Genomic DNA, 17,589 nt, shown 5'->3' with positions numbered 1-17,589 from the left:
ACTTAGCAACAATGCCCTCAGTTCCTTCAGCTAGATGTATAACGTATAATGTGAATAGTTGTAGTGCCAACACTGACCCTTGTGGAACTCCACTATTCAGTGGTTGCTATCCTGAAAAAGAGTCCTTTATACCCACTCTCTGCTTCTGCCCATCAGCCAATCCTGTGCCCACACCAGTACCTTGCCCCGAACACAATGGGCTCTTGTTTAGCAGCCTCCAATGTGGCACCTTGCCAAAGGCCTTCTGGAAATCCACAAAGATTATGTCCACTGGCTGTCCTGAATCTAACTTACTCATTACCTCCTCAAAGGATTCTGAAATATTTGTCAGGCATCACCTCCCCTTGACTCAGTCCTATTTTACCATAACTATTTTACCTATTTTTCCAAGTACTCTGAAATCTCATCCTTAATAACAGACTTTAAACTCTTCGCAACAACTAAGGTCAGGCTAATCGGCATATAATTTCCTATCATCAACCTCTGTCCTGTCTTAAACAGGGGTATTACATTAGCGCAGGCACAAAGTGCCAAATCACAAAAAGATAGTAAAAGATGTGATGAAAAAGCTCTTTCAAACAGTAAATGGGGGAAAATCAAATGGAATTTATATAGTTCTCTCTGAGAACTGTTTAAAGAAGCAAATGGCTTAAATTCATTTCCTTGTGAGTTTGTACTTTTAACTCAATAAATCCTACAAGTATACTTATTCAAATTACTAAATTACTAAGGGTTTGCTAGCACCAGTTGCACTCCATTCAAGTCGCAAACCTGTAGGTTGTGGGCAGATGCTTCACTTCAGTATTAAAGGGGTACAGCTAACAGGGTTTGTCATTTACATTAGATTTTAAACTGACAAACCAACTATTCAGGTGATTCAGAGGGAGATGAGAGGACTATTAGCACTTAAATGCTGTGTTTGCTTTGTGAATATCCTGTGCAAAGATTTGATTTGAAGTCTGTACATCAATCGAATTGAGATTATTAAAAATAACACAGGTTCCACTGGGGGCTCTGATATGTTGCTTGGCTCCGAAGTCTATAATAACACTATTTGAAGAGTAGCAGGAAGCTTCCTTTTAGTGACTGGGCTTTATTCATTTTACAACTAGTGTTGCCAACAACAGATTAATTCTACGTGTTAATTTGGCTTTCTCCACTAGTATCCTTATTTAATATTTTGTTATCACTATTACAGGTATTATTTGGGCTGATTGTTTTTCACAGGTTTGTTTCGTAGTTTGTTTTCTACAACCAATTCTGCTCTGCCAAAGTAACCTGTATATTGAACTCCAAAAAACTAGCCCTGTCAGGCAGTTAAGTCTGATACAATGCAGCTGCTCCCTTGAAGATGAACAAGATAACCCCTGACTGACCGTTACATTTTTTTAGAGACACAGCAAAACAACATGAATTCTTTTTAAATATCCTGTGTGTGTAGAAACTGAGAGGTAAGAAGTTGGTGGCATAATGGTAATGTTACTGAACTAGTCATCCAGGGATGTAGGCTACTGTTGTGGAGGGGCAGACAGATCGGAGGGCCTTCTCAAGGGTCTGGTCATGGTCATGACCAGATAGTAGCCATTAATTGGTCCAGGCAGCAGGCTGTGGAGGGAGTCATTGTGCCTGAATGTCTGCCCCTTTTTTGCAGATATGTCTGTGTTCATGTTGCCCAAGGAGCAGGAGCATGTGTTGCTCACCAGCAACATAGAGGCCTTTTGAAAACCAGTGGAGGGGCTGGGTGGATCATCGGCCCTGATAATGTTAGTTTGATTTGGTAACTTTATGTTCCCTTCTTTAAGTTTCTTTTAATTGTTTGTGCTTCTATTGCAGTGTTCCCTCGGGGCTGTTGATCTGATTTTCATTGTTTAAAAAAGTAAAAACCGAAAGCAGCATGATATGTTATGGAGCTGATCTTGAGACTAGAACTGTGGAAGTTTCCATGGAATCAGAATTGCTATAGCCAAAAAAAAACACAGGGTTAATCAGTTTGTCCTGTACCATCTCAATACTCACATGATTCAACAGTTGTTAACTAATGATGACAATCAATCTCTATTAATTGCCTTAGAACAGACATGATATCAGGCTAACTCCAAATATGGAGAGATTTGGAAACCATAGGTCTAATGTCACTGTGCTTTGCAAGCATTTTACACTCGCCACTTGTCATGTCTCAAATTATTTCTACACTGGATACCCAGGAAGTGCTATTACTGACACAATCAGCCTTGTAAAACAATACTTTCTTTACTGGTCTAACCTTTGGGGAAATTCCAATTGCATTTTAAAATGTTATGTCTCCAGACTGCTTTCCTTCCACCAAGGCAACGAACATTCAATAATACAGCTGCTAAATATATTAGTATCTTCGCTTAGAAACAAATCCATCTAAAAATATTCAAAACTAATCAACAACATCAACAACTTATTGGTATAGCGCTTTAATTAAATATCCCAAAGTACTTCAAAAGAGCAAAATGAAATAGTGCATGACACTGAGCCACAAAAGGAGATATTGGGTCAGATGATCAAAAGTTTGGAGAAAGAGGTATGTTTTAAGCAGTGTCTAAAACGAAGGACAATGAGGTGGAGAAGGGTAAGCAGAATATTCCAGAATTTAGCACCTATGTAGCTGAAGGCACAGCATGATCAAAATTGAGGAAGCACAAAAGGCCAGAATTTGAAGAGCATGGATATATCGAAGGCTTGTAAGCCTCAAGACTAAACAGATAGAAATGAGAGACAGTATGTGGAGATATGAAAACAGGGAAAGTGAATTTTACAATTGAAATGTTGGTCATCAAACACAGGAGTGACAGGTGAAGGGGATTTTTGCAAGAGAGATAAAGATTTGAGATGAACTTGACTTTATGGAGGATAGAATGTTGAACACGAGCCTGGAGTGAATTGGAATATTCACATCTAGAAGTAACAAAGACATCAGTCAGGGTTTTGTCAACTGGGAGATGAACTGAAATGGTGTGAGTTCAGGTAATGTTACAAAGGGTTAGTGACCAAGAGGCTCAGATTAATGTTAAGGTGACATGGGTTCAAATCACCAGTTACATCTAAAAATGAGGTGTCAACCTGTTGAAGCTATAACACAGAACTACTTACATTATCAAACAGCACAAGTAGAAAAATCTGAAAAAGTGATAAACAGGGCTAAGGGATTCCACAATTAATGGATCAGACGTAAGCTCTCATGAATAATGGTGGGCAATTAAACAATCCACTGGAGGAGGAGGTATCACAAATGTCCCCATCATCAATGAAGAGGGAGCCCAGCACGTCAATTCAAAAGTAAGTCTGAAATATTTGTAACAACTTTCAGCCAGAAGTCCTGAGTGGATGATCCATTTTGACTTCCTCCAGAGGGTCCCATCATCACAGATGGCAGTCTTCAGCCAATTCAATACACTCCATATGGTAGCAAGAAATAGCGGAAGGCACTGGATATTTAAAAGAATATGGACCATAATGATATTCCAACATTATTACTGAAGAAAAGTGCTCCAGAATTTTGTGTGCCGAGCTCAAGTTATTCAAGCACTGTTACAATGATAATGTGGAAAATTGCCTGCATATGACCTGTACACAAAAAAAGCAAGACAAATCTAAAACTCTCAATTATTGTCTATTCTCGAGCAGAATATAGCGACTGAGGGGGTCATCAACAGGGCTACCAAGCAGCACCTGCTTAACAACAACCTGCTCATTGATGCCCAGTTTGGGCTCTGACAGGGCAACTCAGCTCCTGATCACATAATAGTCTATCACATAATAGTCTTAGTTCAAACATGAACAAAAAAAGTTAAATATCAGAGCAGAAATGAGACTGACTTCCCTTGACATTAAGGCCGCATTTGACTGAGTGTTGCATCAAGGAACATTAGCATTACTGATGTCAATGGGAATCGGAGGGGGGCAAGGGCTTTGAGTCGTACCTGGCAAAAAGGAAGATGGCAGCTCAGCCACTTCAACTCCACAACATCTCTGCAGGAGTTTCTTCAGGCTAGTGCTTTAGACCATCTTCAGGTGCTCCATCGATGACCTTCTTTCTGTCAAAAGGTCTGAAGTGGGGATGTTTTCAATATGCAGTAACACAAACTTCTCAGATCCTGAAGCAGTCCATGTTCAAATACAGAAAGACATGGACAATATCGAGGCTTGGGCTGACAAGTAGCAAATAGCATTCACATAAAACAAATGCCAGCCAATGACTGTCTCCAATAATAGACAATCTAACCATTACTTGTTGACATTCAGTGGCATTAGCATTGCTGAATTCTCAAGTATCAACATCCGAGGGTTGACAAGAAATGGAACTGGACTAGCTATATAAATACAGTGGCTACAAGAACAGGTCAGAAACCTGCAGTGAGCAACTCACCTTCTGAATCCCCAAAATGAGTAAATCATCAACAAGACACAAGTCAGGAATGTGCCTGGATGAGTGCAGGTCTATAATACTTGAGAAGATTGATGCCTTCCAGAACAAAGCTGCCTGCTTGATTGACACCACGTCCACAAACATTCACTCATTCCATCATTGATGCATAGTAACAACAGTGTGTACTATCCACATAACGCACTAAAGAAATTCACCAAAGCATCTTAGGTAGCATCTATCATGACCAATACCATTGAGGAAATGGGAACTCAATCACCTGCAAGTTTCCCTCCAAGCTATTCACTTGGAAATATGTCACCATTTCTTCACTGTTGTTGGGTCAAGATCTTGGAACCCAATCCCTGAAAGCATTGTGGGTGTACCCACAGCAAACAGATTACAGCAGTTCCAGAATGCATGAATGTAGGATACATAATCAGTAAGTTTGCTTATGACACAAAAATGGTGTGTTGAATAGCAAGGAGGAAACCCTAAATTATTGAATGATAGAGATGGAATGTAGATGGTAAATGTAATTTAATTCAGAAAAGTGTGAGCTGATGTATTGTGGAAGAATGGACAAGATAAGGAAATACATCTGGAATGGTCGGGCCCTGGGAAGTATAGAGGATTAGAGGGATCTTGGTATGCATGCCTATAGATCCTTGAAGGCAGCAGGAAGATAAAGTGGTTAAGAAGATAGATGAGATACTTGCCTTTATTAGTTAAGACATTGAATACAAGAGCAAGAAGGTTATGAGATGGAACTGTAAAGAACATTAGGCCACAGCTGGTGTATTGTCTGCACTTCTGGTCAACACACTATAAGACAGATGTGATTGTGGTCGAGAAGGTATAGAGGAGATTCACCAGAATGTTGCCTAGGCAAGGGTGTTTCAGATAGACTAGTTTGACTGGGGTTGTTTCCCTTACAGTAAAAAGCGCTGAGGAGGGATCTGATTGAGGTGTATGAAGTTGTAATGGGCATAGGTAGGGTAGATTTGAAGAAACATTTCCTCATAGCAGAGAGGTTAACAATAAGGGGGCACAGTTTTAAGATAAGGAGCAAGGGGTTAGAAGGATTTAAGGACTTTTTTTTCACCCAGATCGTGGTGGATATCTGGAACTCACTGCATAACAGGTTGGTAGGGACAGGTGCCAGCTAGACATTTGAAAAATATTTCGACAAATATTGATATGCCATAGCATATAGCTCTGGACCAAGTGCTGGAAAATATTAACGTGTTATGGTAGATGATTAATGACTGGGGCAGATACAATGAGCCAAAGTCTGTACAAACTCCACAACTATCACTGTAGTTATTGGCACCCTCTTTAAAGCAATTGGGAATGGGCAATAAATGCTGGCCCAGCCAGGAAGGTCCTCCCACAAAATGATTTTTTAAAAATCAGTTGGATAGAATTTGAAACTAACTAATACATCTGGAATATAGACCTAATCCAAGTGATGGTGGCAATGATAATTATTATTGTTTGTTGTAAAAACCCAATTGGCTCAGTACTGTCCTTATGGAAGGGAATCTGCAACTCTTACTTGATCTGGCCAACATGTGACTCCTCAAGGAATAAAAATAGAAACTGGTGGAAATACTCAGCAGGTCAGGCAAAATCTCTATAGAGAAACAGAGTTAACATCTCAGGTCTGCGACACACCCATTTTTATCCTGATTTACTTGAGAAAGGAGTGATGTCAGCACATTGTAATGAAAGAAGGACAATACATAGAGAATTAAACCATAAATATGGAGACCAGATGGGAATATTGGGTATTGAACAGTTGAGTGGGACTAGGGGTGAGGAAGTGTGAGGTGGCTATTATGGACAAGATGAGCTCAGAGAGGGCATGAAAGAAGATAAGAGAGAAGCTGGATAAGTGTGCAAGTTCAGACACTTTAGCCTTGCACTTGGAAATCCAAAACTATGTACTACATTCAGGTGAAACAGAGTCAGCCACAGGGCAAAGAGATGAGTGAATCAGACTTCACACATGATTCAACCTCAATTTTAATCACACGCTTTATCCTTATTTTGATTTGGCCATTAGAATTTATATTATGTTAACTGTTTAAAAAAGCAGTCATGCAATAAACTGGACTGTTGAGTTGATTAAGGAATTTTTCTCAGGGCTACTTAGATTGAGCAGCAAACATAACATTGGCAGCAATGCCCAGAATCTGAAGAAAAATCAGAAGTCTGGACATTCTAATTTTCCAAGTATTATATCAGATCAAGTTATGCTAAACATACAGAAGCTTCATTTTTGCAATTCCACTGAAGTCAGAGTGCACACATTTGCAATGTAGTAGAATTTTTGAAATCTATCCTATTATCTTGTCTACACAGGAAAAACGTACATGGGTTGTCTGGCCAATAATATCATACAGCGGATGGTAGATTTGACCATTCTGCAACTCTTAAAGTACAATTGCTACCCTGCAAAGGAGAGGTAATATTTAATGGGTCAAAAGAAAACTTTCCTTCCCTGAGAAATACAGATAAAGAGTAATGTACATAAAGCTGGTCCATTTGGGAATAACAGTTTGGTGATTTTGCTAAAGAGGGACAGCAAAGGAAAGTGTGTCTTTCCGACATCAAAACCCCTCCTTTGAATCTGAGGTGTGAGCTGCTAGAATGAAAATGACCCAATTTATGAATATAATCATTGCACCATTTGCGCAAATGAAAAAGCGATATGCTGCTGTCAGAAACCATATTGTACCATACCATGCACATTAGTTCTGGTGGTGAACAGTCCTCTCAACATACAAGTTTCATGGTTGAACCTAGTTATCAAAACTACTATTGAGAATACTTTTTATAATTTAAGACTGTGAGGAACTGAAATGTGGAAATTGTTGTGGTTCTGTTCGCCGAGCTGGGAATTTGTGTTGCAAACGTTTCGTCCCCTGTCTAGGTAACATCCTCAGTGCTTGGGTGCCTCCTGTGAAGCGCTTCTGTGCTGTTTCCTCCGACAAGCAACATGAATTCGACTGGGACAACACTACCATTGTAGGGCAAGCCAAACAGAGAACAGCCAGGGAATTCCTAGAGGCATGGCACTCATCCACAGACTCTATCAACAAACACATCGACCTGGACCCAATATACCGGCCACTACAGTGGACAGCTCGAACTGACAACCGGAAGCGGCAGAGACAGGCCACTATAAATGCCGGAGGAAACAGCACAGAACAGCACTGAGGATGTCACCTAGACAGGGGATGAAACGTCTGCAACACAAATTCCCAGCTCGGCGAACAGAACCACAACAACGAGCACCCGAGCTACAAATCTTCTCCCAAACCTTGGAATTGTGGAAATGTTTGGACATTCTGGAATGAAAAGGTGTTAAAATGATGTGTTTTTTGGGACTTGTGTTTGATCTAATTACTGGAGTCAAAAATTTAATATGGGCTGTTAGCCATCTATTCTTTTGGTTGGAAGTCAAATGACTTATGGGAAAGCAAATAAGAAAAGCTTTCAAGAAAAAAAAGGTTGGGCTTTATAGAACATAGAACATTACAGCACAGTACAGGCCGTTTGGCCCTCAATGTTGCACCGCTCTGTCATACTAATCTGAAGCCCATCCCACCTACACTATTCCATATACGTCCATATGCCTGTCCAATGACAAATTAAATGCACTCAAACTTGGCGAATCTATACCGTTGCAGGCAAAGCATTCCATACCCTTACTACTCTCTGAGTAAAGAAACTACCTCTGACATCTGTCTTATACCTATCTCCCCTCACTTTAAAGTTGTGTCCCTTCGTGTTTGCCGTCCCCATACTTGGAAAAAGGCTCTCCCTGTCCACACTATCTAACCCTCTGATTATCTTGTATGTCTCTATTAAGTCGCCTCTCAACCTTCTTCTCTCTAATGAGAACAGCCTCAAGGCCCTCAGCCTTTCCTCGTAAGACATTCCTTCCATACCAGGCAACATCCTAGTAAATCTCCTCTACACCCTTTCCAAAGCTTCCATATCCTTCTTATAATGCGGTGACCGGAACTGTACTCAATACTCCCAAGTGTGGCCGTACCAGAGCTTTGTACAACTGCAGCATAACCTCCTGGTTCCGGAACTCAATCCCTCTATTAGTAAAGGCCAAAACACTGTATGCCTTCTGAACAACCCTGTCAATCTGGCTGGCAACTTTCAGGGATCTGTGTACATGTGCACTGAGATCTCTCTGCTCATCTGCACTCCCAAGGATCTTACCATTAGCCCAGTACTTTGCATTCCGATTACTCCGTCCAAAGTGAATCACCTCACACTTGTCCACATTAAACTCCATTTGCCACCTCTCAGCCCAGCTCTGCATCCTATCTATGCCCCTCTGCAACCTACTACATCCTTTGTCACTATCCACAACTCCACCGACCTTAGTGTCGTCTGAAAATTTACTAACCCACCCTTCTAAGCCCTTATCCAGGTCATTTATAAAAATGACGAACAGCAGTGAACCCAATACCGACTTTTGCGGTATGCCGCTAGTAACTGGACACCAAGATGAACATGTTCCATCAACTACAACCCTCTGTTTTCTTTCAGCAAGCCAATTAATGATCCAAACTGCTATGTCTCCCACAATCCCATTCCTCCGCATTTTGTATAATCGCTTACTGTGGGGAACCTTATCGAACGCCTTGCTGAAATCCATATACACCACATCAACCAGTTTACTCTCATCTACCTATTTGGTCACTTTGTCAAAAAACTCAATAAGATTCGTTAGGCACGACCTACCCTTCACAAAACCGTGCTGACTGTCCCTGATCGGATTATTCTTTTCTAGATGGTTAAAAATCCTATCTCTTATAACCTTTCCAACACTTTACCAACAACTGAAGTGAGACTCACTGGTCTGTAATTACCAGGGTTGTCTCCACTACCCTTTTTGAACAAGGGAACCACATTTGCTATCCTCCAGTCCTCAAGCACTTTTCCTGTAGACAATGATGATTTGAAGATCAATGCCAAAGGCTCGACAATCTCTTCCCTTGCTTCCCAGAGGATCCTAGGAGAGATCCCATCTGACCCAGGAGACTTGTCTATTTTCACACTCTGCAATATTTCTAATATCTCTGCCTTGTGAACCTTAATCTCTTCGAGTCCAGATGCAAGTATCTCTGTATCTTCCTCGCCAACATTTTCATTTTCTATAATGAACACTGTTGAAAATTATTTATTTAGTGCTTCCTGTATCTCCTCTGACTCCACACACAACTTCCCACTATTATCCTTGATTGGCCCTAATTTAATTCTCGTCATTCTTTTCTACCTATGGAAAGCTTTAGGGTTAACCCTGATCCTATCCGCCAACAACTTCTCATGTCTGTGGCCTGTAATTGCTGAACAAATTGATTTCGAATTGGTTGTGTGCTGAAGGTTTCCTAGCAATAGCCTCTGAACTGAAATTTCTGTTTTCCAATGGACATCGAAGTGTGTCAGTTGAAGGCTCAAACCTCCAAGAAGCTGGCACCAAAAAGAAAGGTCTTCCTCTCTCTCTGGGTAAAGATTAGATTCCTTAGAGTATGGAAACAAGCCCACACTGACCCTCCGAAGAGTAGCCCACCCCGCTACACATACTCCTGACTAATGTATCTTGCACTATGGGCAATTCACCTAACCTGCACATCTTTTGGATTGTGGGAGGAAACTGGAGCACCCTGAGGAAACCCCCACAGACACAGGGAAAATGTGAAAACTCCACACAGACAGTTGCCCAAGGTGGAAATTGAACCCAAGTCCTTGGTGCTGTGAGGCAGCAGTGCTAACTGCTGAACCACCGAGCCATCCAAAGATGAAACCTTACAGCAGGAGAAGTTGCATAGATTTCTCTCTCAGGAAAGTATCTTCTAGGAACCTAAATATGTTCTAGAAATTGATATATTTAACTATTTCATAGACTTTAAAAGCTGAATTGTCACTTCTAATTGACTCTCATCTAAACTGAAGTCTGACCAAACAATCTCATTGAATCTGAAACGATCAACATTGCAGTCTTAACCATGGGAAATTGATTGGACTGTGATAATCTTCCCATTTTCATCCTTTAAGTTTAGACATTTGATTCATTGGGGTGTCTTAGCCATTTGGCTTTTTTCTTAAAACATTTAACATCTCTGAAGATTTGTATTGCCTGTCATGTGACTATGTGTATTGGTATTAAGGGAATTTGGTTTGATTCCAAATAGTACTTGCTTTGCCACTTATTGCTAGAATGAGTTTGTTTTAAACAATTGAAATTTCGGAGTTTACTACAAGAACCTGGTGAAAGTCTGTTCCATTCTGGATAGCAGAAATAAAGAGGAACAAATTAACTATTTTGATGATGAAATAAGACATTTTCACTTTTGGTATGTTTCATGGAGTAAAAGGGCTTGATTACTAAAGTCTCCTCCTGTTAAGAATCATAATATCATACTAAATTACGATTGATCCCTTTCCACATAAATAACAGTCTGGACAAAGGGAGTAGTAATCTGAAATACTTGACATTTTACATCCCTGAAAGCTCTGCAATGAACAGGTTAGGTTTGTTTAATGCATAACGAAATTCAATGGAAGTGTTGAACACGGATGCACTTTGACTCACTCAGTATTGCCCTCTCATTTATAGGGTAGCAGTTCTGTCTTAAAAAGATGCAGGATGGTCAGTTTTCACACCCTCCAATGAGTGGGGCTGCTGGACAGACACCTGACACATACTTTTCTGAGGAGAAAGTGAGGACTGCAGATGCTGGAGATCAGAGCTGAAAATGTGTTGCTGGAAAAGCGCAGCAGGTCAGGCAGCATCCAAGGAGCAGGAGAATCGACGTTTCGGGCATCAGCCCTTCTTCAGGAATGAGGAAAGTGTGTCCAGCAGGCATACTTTTCCGGCACAGTGAGAGTAAAGTAGTAGGTTTAAAATTCAATGAAGCCAATGCAGCAGTGTCCCACACATGCAAAACTGAAGCTAGCGTGTTTTTAATATCTGGGAGTTGATTGACCAGCAGGCATGTCTTAAACGGAAAATGTCTGTTATATTTTTGGAAAGTTTATCTGGTTCTCTGCAGCAGGTGAAATAGAGACTTATGGAGATGACCAGGGTTATAGTCACTTCTGGAAAGCTCAATTTTCTTTAGAAAGTAGCAAAGGCGTCACTATTAAATGTGTTGGTCAAAACAAAAATGGTTCAAGGTTTGCACAGATCTAGAAGATAACACTCAGAGTTTGGATCTATATCTATGGTGTAAGGTTTAAATGTGGAAACAGAAACATCTGGAAAAATATAACGGTTCTATATTGAAGGAAACAGATGAAAATATAAGAAACATATGAATAACATTTAACATGACATTTAAAATCTATACGAACAGATACACAGTTGGCTCCCCAAGCCAACTCTGCTATTCAGTCAGATTGTGCACATTGTGGCTGATCTGATCATTGTCCCTACTCCATTTTCCTGTCTGCATGCACCCCACCTCACAAAACCTTGACTGCTTTGTGGGAAACAGAATTTCACAGACTAAAAATCCATAGCAAAAAAACTTTTTTCTCATTACTGTCCTAAATGGGAGAGATCTAATTTTTAAATGGCATCCTCTAGATTGAGACAGCCCCAAAGGGAAAACATCTTTTTAGCATCTACCTTGTCACATCCCCTCAGAATCTGATACAGTTAAAAAAAAATCCCATTCTTGTGAATTCCACGGGTTTAGGTAGAACCTACTCGATCATCCTTTGTACAATAATTCTTTCACCCCAAAGAACAGTTAGAATCCGTTGAGTGAACTTTCTCTGAATTGCTTTACATATCATTGTATGAATAAATGAATTAGTGGCAGGAGTAGACCACTTGGCCTCTTGAGTCATCTCCACAATTCAATAAGATCATGGCTGGTCTGATGTCTGCACATTCCTGCCTATACCTTGCTTTATTAATAATTTATCTACTGAGTTAAAATAAGTTTTCAAAGATTTTCAAAGACCCGCCAACCCCCATTCCTGTCATTACACATTTCTTTCGGCTAATCCACCTAATCTGCACATCCCTGGACACTATGGAGCAATTTAGCTTGGCTAATTCATGGCATATTTTTGGACTCCAGCAGAAACCCACACAATCATAGGGAGATTGTGCAAACACCGCACAGACATTCAGCCTAGGCTGGAATCAAACCCAGATCCTTGGTGCTGTGAGGTAGCAGTGTGAACCACTGAGCCGCTACATTGCCCCTAAAGTATGTAAAATCCCATGAACATCAGAATGTGACAAATCATGTTACATTGTCTTTAGTAATGCAATTTTTCAGAATGAAGTTGTGGTGTGTGTGTCTCCTATAACTTGAATTTACAAGATTTCTGATGGAATGCTGTGACATCACAGACACTGCAAGTGCAATGAGCATGGACTTAGCAGTTGCATTAGTCGATAATGCAGCTTATCAAATGCCTTCTGGAAATCCAAGTATACCATTTCTACATGTTCCCTTTTATCCAACTCTTTTACTTGTTCAAGGGATATGGGCATTGCTGGTAAGGCTACCGTTTATTGCCAATCCTGAAGTGTCCTGGAAAAGGTCGGGGTGTGCTGCCTTCTTGAATTGTTGTGGTCTTTGGAGTTGCTTGCTTGTTACTTATCATCAAATCCCTTCATTGTGGAAGCAGGCCATTTAGCCCATAAGACCATAAGACATAGGAGTGGAAGTAAGGCCATTCGGCCCATCGAGTCCACTCCACCATTCAATCATAGGTGATGGGCATTTCAACTCCACTTAGCCGCATTCTCCCCGTAGCCCTTAATTCCTTGTGACATCAAGAATTTATCTGCCTTGAAGACATTTAGCGTCCCAGCCTCCACTGCACTCTGCGGCAATGAGTTCCACAGGCCCACCACTCTCTGGCTGAAGAAATGTCTCCGCATTTCTGTTCTGAATTTACCCCCTCTAATTCTAAGGCTGTGTCCATGGGTGCTAGTCTCCTCGCCTAAAGGAAACAATTTCCTAGCATCTACCCTTTCCGAGCTATGTATTATCTTGTAAGTTTCTATTAGATCTCCCCTTAATCTTCTAAACTCTTCTAAATGAATTCAATCCCAGGATCCTCAGCCATTCCTCATATGTTAGACCTACCATTCCAAGGGTCATCCGTGTGAATCTCCGCTGGACATGCTCCTTCTGGGACACAGTACTCCAAATGGGGCCTAACCAGAGCTTTATAAAGTCTCAGTAGCACAACGGTGCTTTTATATTCCAACCCTCTTGAGATAAATGACAACATTGCATTCGCTTTCTTAATCACGGACTCAACCTGCATGTTTACCTTTAGAGAATCCATGACTAGCACTCCCAGATCCCTTTGTACTTTGGCTTTATGAATTTTCTCACCGTTTAGAAAGTAGTCCATGCTTGTATTCTTTTTTTCCAAAGTGCAAGACCTCGCGTTTGCTCACATTCACCATCGTATTCACACCGACCCTCCAAAGAGCATCTCACCCAGACCCCGCACCCCTACCCTATCCCTGTAACCCTGCATTTCCGATGGTTAACACACTTAACCCACACCTCTCCGGACATTGTATGTAATTTAACATGGCCAGTCTACCTAACCTGTACATCTTTGGCAAACTCAAATAAATGAGTGAAAACACAATTTCCCTTTCACAAAAGCCTGTTGAGTCTACCTGATTGTAATTTGATTTTCTAGGTGTTCAGCTACAACCTGTTTAATATTCTAACGTTTTCCATATTATAGATGTTAAGCTATCTGGTTAAATAAAAAGGTTTCCTGCTTACTGCCTTACCTTTTCTTGAATAGAGCAGCTACATTTTTGTCTTTCCAATCAGTTGAGACCTTTGTAGAATCTAGTAGTCGAGATGTCTGTGTCAACACATAAGTGAACATTTAATATAAGGTTACACACAATGGCAGGAGGAATAGAGGAATTGAATATTTAAGTTAAAAAAGCAGCAACAAACTGTTCACTGGTGCCCAACTGTTCACTGGTCCACCAGGGCCACTCAGCTCCCGACTTCATTACAGCCTTAGTTCAAACATGGACAAAGTAACTGAATTCCAGTGGTGAGTTGGGAGTGACTGCCCTTGATGTCAAGAGCACATTTGACTAAGTGTGGAATTAACCTTCTCTAGATTGCCTTCAATGGTAGTATAGGAGAGAGTGAGGACTGCAGATGCTGGAGATCAGAGTCAAGGATTGTGGTGCTGGAAAAGCCCAGCGGGTCAAGCAGCATCCAAGGAGGATCAGGAGAGTCAACGTTTTGGGCATAAGCACTTCATCAGGGTCTTATGCCTGAAATGTTGACTCTCCTGTTCCTCGGTTGCTGCCTGATTGGCTGTGCATTTACAGCACCACATGCTTCAAATCCAATGCTAGTACACCTTTCCTTAGATAAGGAGACCAAAACTGTTCACAGTTTTCCAGTTATGTCTGACTAATGCCTTGTTGAATTGAATTGAATTGAATTGAAATTATTGTCACATGTACCAAGGCACAGTGAAAAGCTTTGTCTTGCGAGCAATACAGACAGATCACATCGTTAAGTAGCATAGATAGTAAATAATAGGTAAAAACAAAAACACAGGTACAGGCAAATGTTAAGAGTTTGTGAGTCCATTCAGTATTCAAACAACAGTAGTTGCGAAACCAGCTGGTGTGTGTGTGTGTGTTCAGGTTTCTGTACCTTCTCCCCGATGGTAGAGATTGTAGAAAAACACTGCCAGGGTGGGATGGAGCTTTAAGAATGCTAGTGGCCTTTCCTTGACAGTCGGCCTGGTAGACAGATTCTGTAATTGGGAGGTTGGCCTTTGTGATTGTCCGGACTGAGTTCCCCACTCTCTATAATCATCTCCGATCTTGAATGGTACAGTTGCAATACCAGGTAGTGATACATCCAGATAGAGTGCTTTCGATGGCGCATCTATAAAGGTTGACAAGGATATTCGCTGTCATGCCAAATTTCCTCAGCTGCCTGAGGAAGAAGATATATTGTTGGGCCTTTGTAACCAGTGCATCCACATGAAGAGTCCAAGAAGCTTGTTGTAGATGACCACTCCCAGGTGCTTGACCCTCTCCACTCGTTCCACCTCTGTTCTGTTAATGTGTCGGGGGCATGAGTAACACCCGCCGAAAGTCAATAATGAGTTCCTTGGTTCTGCTGGCATTGAGAGCAAGGTTGTTCTCAGTGCACCATTTTTCCAGATCTTCCACCTCCCGGCTGTGGTCTATTTTGTGCCATCTGAAATTCGACCGACTAATGTGGTGTCATCAGCAAACCTGTAAATGGCATTAGTCTGGTATTTGGTGACGCAGTCATGGGTATACAGTGAGTACAGTAGGGGGCTGAGTACACAGCCCTGGGGGGCTCCAGTGTTGAGTGTTAGTGAGGATGAAATATTGTCCCAAATCTTCACTAATTGTGGCCTGCGGGTCAGGAAACTGAGGATCCAGTTGCAGAGAGTGGGGCTTCATCTGAGATCACTAAGTTTAGTAATCAGTCTAAAGGGGATAATAGTGTTGAAGTCTGAACTGTTGTCAATGAGTAGGATTCTTACATAGCTGTTGTATAATCTTAGCAATTTTATACTCCATTCCATTTGGGATAAAAATCAAAATTCCATTTGCCTTCACTACTTATCCACTGATCTTGGATGCTCGTTTTTGTGATTCATTCTCAAATCCCTTTGTTTTGTAACTTTTTGCAGTCTTTCTCCATTTAAATCATTTAAAGCTCCTCTATTTTCCCTGTCAAAGTACATAATCTCACATTTCCCCACATTATGTTCTACCTGTCCAGTTTTTGCCCACTCACTTAACCTGTCTGTATCACAAAGCAGCTTGCTGGATTGGCACCACATCCAAATACATCCATGCCCTTTACCACTTAATTTCAGTAGTAGCATTGTGTATTATGTACAAGATATACTGTAGATGCATTTCAGAAATTCATGAAATCTCTAACAGAGCACCTTCCAAACTCACGACCACTTTTTTTCTAGAAAGACAAAGGCAGCAGACACATGAGAACACCACTACCAGCAAGTTTCCCTCCAAGTCACACACCATCTTGATTTGGAGATATATCGCTGGTATAAAATTCTGGAATTCCCTTCCAAATTTCATTGGGGGTTTATCTCCAGTGGTTTGCAGTGGTTCAAAGGGCAGCTCAACTTCTCAAGGGCATCTAAAGATGGGTAATAAATGCTGGCACGGCTCGTTCCTCTCACATCCCACAAGCAAATTAAAAGAATGGAGAAACAATGCATATAGTTACAACACAGAGGGATTTAGAAGTCCTCATGCATATATCACGAAAGGATAGCATACAAGTTCAGCAAGTTGTAGAGAAGGCAAATGGAATGTTGGCCTTTATTTCAAAGGAAATGGAGTACAAAAATGTTGAAATTTTGCTCAAACTATACAAGCTGAAAAATGTGTTGCTGGAAAAGTGCAGCAGGTCAGGCAGCATCCAAGGAGCAGGAGAATTGATGTTTCAGACATAAGCCCTTCTTTATTCCTGAAGAAGGGCTTATGCCCAAAACTTCGATTCTCCTGCTCCTTGGATGCTGCCTGACCTGTTGCGCTTTTCCAGCAACACATTTTTCAGCTCTGATCTCCAGCATCTGCAGTCCTCACTTTCTCCTCAAAGTTTACAAGTAAGACCACATGTGAAATGCAGTGAACTGGTTTTGGCCTCTTGTCTAAGATATATTGACATTGGAGGCAGTCCAGAGCTGACATGTGTAAGAGTCATACAGGACTTAACAGGGTAGATGTGGAAAGATTGTTTCCCCTTGTGGAAGAACCTCGGACTAGAAGGCATAATCTCAGAGCAAAGTGGAGGGAAGGGGGGCATCTGTTTAGACATAGATAAGGAGGAATTTCATTTCATTGAGGAACATGAATCTATGGAATTCATCACATTACCGAACCAGTGTTGAGACTGGGTTAATAAATATATTTACAGCTGATATAGACAGACTTTTAATCAGGAAGGAAATCAATGGCTGTTGAGCAAAGATAAGATCAGATCAACCATGATCTCACTGAATCCCATGGTGAGGGCTGATTGGCTTACCTTGGGTCCTCAGTTTTATAGTCATATTCTTATATGAGGTGTGTACATTACTATGGACCAAGTGGTGACCATTGAACTTAGGAGAGA

The sequence above is a fragment of the Chiloscyllium punctatum genome, chromosome 5, assembly GCF_047496795.1.
Source record: "Chiloscyllium punctatum isolate Juve2018m chromosome 5, sChiPun1.3, whole genome shotgun sequence".
NCBI classification, from domain to species: Eukaryota; Metazoa; Chordata; class Chondrichthyes; order Orectolobiformes; family Hemiscylliidae; genus Chiloscyllium; species Chiloscyllium punctatum.
Note: the sequence above shows the minus strand (reverse complement) of the source record.